Source organism: Oncorhynchus mykiss, chromosome 1 (genome assembly GCF_013265735.2).
Source record: "Oncorhynchus mykiss isolate Arlee chromosome 1, USDA_OmykA_1.1, whole genome shotgun sequence".
NCBI lineage: Eukaryota > Metazoa > Chordata > Actinopteri > Salmoniformes > Salmonidae > Oncorhynchus > Oncorhynchus mykiss.
Window position 1 is genome coordinate 73,937,074 of NC_048565.1, and position 6,848 is coordinate 73,943,921.

General features: G+C 39.5%; 1 long non-coding RNA gene across 1 annotated transcript; it reads left to right on the forward strand.

Annotated features, from left to right (window-relative positions):
* The first annotated feature begins 5,944 nt into the window (after positions 1-5,944).
* Positions 5,945-6,501, forward strand: LOC118964464. The gene is made up of 2 exons (XR_005051521.1): positions 5,945-6,106; positions 6,455-6,501. It is a non-coding gene; the product is annotated as an uncharacterized LOC118964464 (long non-coding RNA).
* Positions 6,502-6,848: the final 347 nt, after the last annotated feature.

Consider the following 6,848-nt stretch of genomic DNA (forward strand, 5'->3'; position numbering starts at 1 on the left):
TGTTACAAGTAGCTTTGGAAGAAGTTTAACATGAACTAAGAGATGCCAATTATGACACACAGCCTTTTGTCATTTCCTATATCCCATTGTGTAAACTTGTTTCTTTTGATCATTTCCTGAACACAAAAGATACATTCCACGGATACATTTCACTACTTACTTTCTATAACATTGTAACAAGTCAACAATTTGTCTCCCACAATGTTGAGACAATGAATTAAGTCTTTGTTCTCTCCATTACTTGTTTTTACTGTGAGTGGGACATCAGTGAAAAATCACTAAGCACCTCACTGTTACACTAAGCACCTCACATCTTTGGATTCATGAAACATATACATTTCTCCTTGTTTGCATAGCCACATTGTACTGTAGATGGGAATGCGATGATAGCGTGTAATCAATTGACTTTGGGTTAAAGCAATGAAATAATTGCAGGTTGACGTTTATTGAGATGGGTCTTGTCCTGGAGGCAGAATTGAGTGATTTCTACTAGAAGGGCCAGCTGCAAAGTCAAAATTTGCTATATTGTTAAAATTCATGAAAAACTACAAATATATTTTTGATCTTAATTTAAGGTTAGGGTTAGGCATTATGGTTAGCAGTGTGGTTAAGGTCAGGGTTCGGTTTAAAATCCGATTGTATGACTTTGTGGCTGTGCCAGCTGGTGACCACTCTGCAGTGCTGCCTCCAGAACAAGATTCATGATGAAAAATGCTAACCTGCAAAATAATTGTGAAAAGCCATTATAAAATGGATATGTAGTTCAACTGACAAAGTGATGAACATCTACTATTCGTCTGACTACTAGTTTCAGCTGTGACATTTTTGCCTAATTTTTGAATCTCCTCTCTTATTCTAAAAAAAACAAAAGTACTGGCAGCAAAGAGGGTTTCCCACACACACACACACACACACACACACACACACTCTCTCTCTCTCTCTCTCTCTCTCTCTCTCTCTCTCTCTCTCTCTCTCTCTCTCTCTCTCTCTCTCTCTCTCACACACACACTGTGCAGAGTAATTGAAATTGAATAGTCTGACAGAGCTGGCCTTGTGTAGTGACTCAGTGACAAAGTTAAATCAACTTTTAAGGCAGAGATATAACACCATTTCACCAATGACTCTGTGCTTCTGTTTCATCTTTGCTAGTGAATTGAAATACTTTGCTGCGTGACAGGATAGAAGGACTATAGGAAAGGAATGATAATGAAATATGCACACATGATAACTTGCCTTGACTTCATATTTATTTGTTTAAAACTTTAGAGAGTTGACAATTTGAGTGATATTTTTCATGAGATCAAAAAGTAGTGCAGTGGTTGTAACTTTCCACTCAGCCAGAAAATGGAAGATGACAATTTGAACCTGAGTTACAAAAATAAAGCACATAGACACTGTTGAATGTGTGCTGACCAAACAGAATACTAAGCAAAGCATTGTGAGTGGTTCAGCAAAAGCAACAAAAGTACCAATTTGCCTGTTCTTTGTCTGTGGGCTTTATACTCACTCTAAGGTTTGTACTTCGATGACTTTGCCATCCGAGAGGCCCTGTGCCTTACAAGACGCCATAATGCACTATAAAACAGCTTGGTTTGTCTGGTATGTCTCTCTGTGGCATATAGATACAGCGATTACCCCACACGTAAGAGTCCCATATACAATGTGGATTGCCATGCTGGTCAGACACAGCAGTGTAGTGAATCTCTGATTGCTGTTGTTTTTAAAGGTCTTTTGGATCATTGCATTCAAACCCCATTAGGTAAATAAAGTCTGCTGCTGACTTGCATTCAAAGATGTTCATATCAATAATGTATAGAGACTATAGTTGAGATGTACCTGGACAATTGTGAAATTGCAACCTAACATGCTGATATATTCATAGCTTTATTTCCACATAGGTTACAGAGATACCACTTTCATTTTCACCATGATATTTCTGTTTAGTGACATGCAATTTTCTCCATAGGACTTGAATTTCCTTTCGATCATGTCATACTCAGGTCATTCAGCAGTATGAACATTGAGCCAAGTGGGAAGGATCTACTGTCACTTACATCTTAATTCTACAGAGTTCTGAAAGACATAGAGTGGCAAGAAAAGGTATGTGAACCGTTTGGAATTAACTGGATTTCTGCATAAATTGGTCATCAAATTTGATCTGATCTTCATCTAAGTCACAACAATAGACAAATGCAGTCTGCTTAAACTAATAACACACAAACAATTATACGTTTTCTTGTCTTTATTGAACACACTGTGTAAACATTCACAGTGCAGGGTAGAAAAAGTATATAAACCCTTGGATTTATTAACTGGTTGACCCTCCTTTGGCAGCAATAACCTCAACCAAACATTTTCTGTAGTTGCAGATCAGACCTGCACAACGGTCAGGAGGAATTTTAGACCGTTCCTCTTTACAAAACTGTTTCAGATCAGCAATATTTTTAGGATGTCCAGTGTGAACTGCTATCTTGAGTTCATGCCACAGCATCTCAATTGGGGTGAGGTCAGGACTCTGACTGGGCCACTCCAGAAGGCGTATTTTCTTCCGTTGAAGCCATTCTGTGTTTTGGGTCATTGTCCTGTTGCATCACCCAACTTCTGTTGAGCTTCAACTGGCGGACAGATAGTCTAACATTCACCTGCAAAATGTTAGCTTGCTATCCGTCGATGATAGCAGGCTGTCCAGGCCCTGAGGAAGCAAAGCAGCCCCAAACCATGATTCTCCCTCCACCATATTTTACAGATTAAGTTTTGATGTTGGTGTGCTGTGCCTTTTTTTCACCTCACATAGTGTTGTGTTCCTCCTAAACAACTCAACTGTAGTTTCATCTGTCCACAGAATATTTTGCCAGTAGCGCTGTGGAACATCCAGGTGCACTTTATCAAACATCAGATGTACAGCAGTGGTTTCTTCCATGGTGTCCTCCCATGAACACCATTCGTGTTTTACGTGTTTCGTGTTTTACATATCGTAGACTTGGCAACAGAGATGTTAGCATGTTATTTATTCTGCGCTGTGCTCTTGCAGTCATCTTTGCAGGACGGCCACTCCTAGGGAGAGTAGCGACAGTGCTGAACTTTCTCCATTTGTAGACTATTTTTTCTTACCGTGGACTGATGAACATCAAGGCTTTTAGAGATACTTTTGTAACCCTTTCCAGCTTTATGCAAGTCAACAATTCTTAATCTTAGGTCTTCTGAGATCTCTTTTGTTCGAGGCATTGTTCATATCAAGAAATGCTTCTTGTGAATAGCAAACTCAAATTTTATGAGTGTTTTTTATAGGGCAAGGCAGTTATAACCAACATCTCCAATTTCGTCTCATTGATTGGACTCCAGGTTATCTAACTCCTGACTCCAATGAGCTTTTGGAAAAGTCATTAGCCTAGGGGTTCACATACTTTTTTCCAACCTACAATGTGAATGTTTAAATGATGTGTTCAATATAGACAAGAAAAATACAATAATTTGTGCGTTATTAGTTTAAGCAGACTATGTTTGTCTATTGTTGTGACTTAGATGAAGATCAGATCAAATTTGATGACCAATGTATACAGATATCCAGGTAATTCCAAAAGGTTCACATACTTTAACTTGCCACTCTATGATCAAACCTCCATTAAGCAGATGAAATGGGCTTCCCAGGGTTTATTTCAGTCTTTGATAGTATAAGTCACATGTTCACTCAATTTGGAGGCAATTTCAAGTACACTCTTAGAAAAAAAGGTGCTATCTAGAATCTAAAAGGGTTATTTGTCTCCATAACCCTTTGAAGAACCCTTTTTGGTTCCAGGTAAAAACCCTTTTGGGTTGCATTTAGAACCTTTTGGACCCAAAGGGAACCCAAAATGGTTCTACCTGGAACTAAAAAGGGTTCTCCTATGGGGACAGCCAAAGATCCCTTTTTGGAACCCTTTTTTCTAAAAGGGTTCTTCGGCTGTCCCCATGAAGAAACCTTTTTAGTTCCAGGTATAACCCTTTTGGTTCCAGGTAGAACCCTTTTGTGTCCCAAGTAAAACCTTGTCCACAAAATGATTTTCCTATGGAGACAGCCAAAGAACACTTTTGGAACCCTTTTGTTCCTGTATACACTGTATACTGCAACAGGATAAGTCCAGATACATAGAATGTAAAATTATAAGACAAATTAATAATGTATTTTCTCTTGTACAAATTTTCAACCTACTCTTTTTCTCAACCTACTCTGCATTTTAGTTAGTCACAGAAACTATGAGCGTACTAACGATGCGTATTTAATGTTCTTCTTTGTCTCATTTGGGAGTTTTTGAAGGTAAACCTGGTCTAGCTATCCCTGGGGTATGCACATGACAAGCAGTGAATAAGCTTGAACTAGCATGAACACTAGAAGTCAGTTTGTTTGTGGCCTTCATGTAGAGTTTGATGCTGATTGCAAGCGGGACAAGTGTTATTATTTCATGCATGATGCATCTAACTTTTCATCTAATAGCAACAACATATAAAACCAGTACGCCCGAAATAACGCAAAGTAATCACAACTTATTGATCCGCCAAACCTTATATTAATAGTACATGTGAAAATGCCATATGCTACACTAATAGGTTATAGATAGCACTTTGTATGACAATTACCACCCTCAATGCCCCGTGGGTTTCTGTAGGCTATGTATGACAATTACCACCCTCAATGCCCCGTGGATTTCTGTAGGTTATGTATGACAATTACCACCCTCAATGCCCAGTGGGTTTCTGTAGGCTATGTATGACAATTACCACCCTCAATGCCCTGTGGATTTCTGTAGGCTATGTATGACAATTACCACCCTCAATGCCCTGTGGATTTCTGTAGGCTATGTATGACAATTACCACCCTCAATGCCCCATGGATTTCTGTAGGCTATGTATGACAATTACCACCCTCAATGTCCCGTGCATTTCTGTAGGCTATGTATGACAATTACCACCCTCAATGCCCCGTGCATTTCTGTAGGCTATGTATGACAATTACCACCCTCAATGCCCCGTGGGTTTCTGTAGGCTTTGTATGACAATTACCACACTGAATGCCTTGTGGGTTTCTGACATCAATAAAACCAGATTTAAATAGTTAGAAAACATTTAATAAAAAAGTTAACAGTTTGCCCCTTTGTAACCTTGGTGTAATTATTCATACAAGAATAAAACTGCAGTCCATAACAACTCTGCATGCACAGTTAGTTTAATTTAGTGTTGCGAAGGGAGGTTCTCCTCAGCATGCCTCTGTTTGATTAAGGCGCTATCACCCTGAATGAGAGGAATGATTATCACAACAACACATTCATAAGCCTTCTATTAGATTAAGGCCCATTTTAATAGACTCCCAGCAAGTGGGGGAGTGGTAGCTTTATGTAATTGGTTACAGGGCAACACGTAGGGAGGCGTCAAGAAAAATGAACCAAATTTATAGTGCTTTGTTTTGCTTGCTTTATTTTCCAATGCAGCAAGAAGCTTTATTTGACCATTTTAATCTCTCTGTCTTGTGATCCTGTAGTGTTTCATATAAATGGTTTGTGCATTTCGTTTATTTTTCCCATCCATAATACATGGGGTATCTAAATCCTGCTGGTGCGTGCAGGGGAGAGAGAGGCTGGCTCGCTAGTGCTGTGAGGCATGGAGGCACAAAACAAAGTGGTGGAAATATAGACGCGACTAAAGGCAGAGAAAAAGCCACTCAGGACTGACTGTTATTTTGATAGTTGACTGTTTTGTTTTTTAGTTTCTCATTCATCTGCACTCATATATATATGCAACAGCATATGAATATTTCAACTGTGTTACCCAGAGCTAGACAGTATCAGCGCAACATGAAAGTCGTCTGTTTCAAAGAGATAAAAAAAAAAAAAAACTATGCCGCTTGTCTTTAATATGTCTAACAGGAAACACAGAGGGGATCCTTTGCAATTGTTTTTCAATTTGTGGGAACAAAAAAAAAACTCTGTTTCTAGCCGAATTTGTTAAATGCTGTTATATGAAGATTGTCTCTGAATATAGCCCACCTTGGGGGCTGGAGAACAGCTGTCCATTTAAAGAATGAGTTAACCATGACACTCCGAGTGGAAATTACCCTGATTCTTCCAGAGTTCAGGTAAAGTACTAAAGCTATTCCTCCCCCTTGCCTTTTAAATTAACTAGAGTACTCCGACTAAAGAAAATAGGAAATCACAAGGCAATTACACTGTCTGCTGCAGTCCTTTCGCTTTAATATATATCTGATCCCAGCTGTGTCCAAAGGCACTACCTTGAATAGAAAGTGCTGTCAAAGTTACATGAAAAGACGGATAGGGATTATGACAGATCAAAGAGCATTTCTCACATATCTAGGCGAAGCTAGTAAGAACATTCAGGGGCCATGCTTCCTGATACTAGTTCTTGGAAAATATCAATTATTTTTGGCATATGCTGTTAAAAAAAAAAAATGCTCAATCCTTCACAGCATCACAAATGTGATCTAGACTGCCAACTGACAACCGAGTGAAAAGCTTTAAAAAAAGAAGAAGAAGAATGTTGACATAAAATGAGATGGAAGTTGCTGTGGTAGGAAGATTCCTCGCCCTCTCTGTGGAGAGCTGTCACGACAGTCCTCATCATCTGCTCTGGGAACAGCTAGGAGTCGCTGTGAAATGTGTCACACCTCCTTCACTCTGTTTAGGGCACAGTCAGGAGTCTGTGCAAGTCTGTTACACTGCCGTGGCGCTGTTGTAAGCCACCCTGCATCGAGGAAGAGGAGCCGAGTATATCCGGGCGCAGAGAGGAGCAGCCTTTAATTTAGTCTCCCAGGAATTGTCTCAGCCTCCATCTTAGCAGGGAAGAATAGCATCATGAACCAC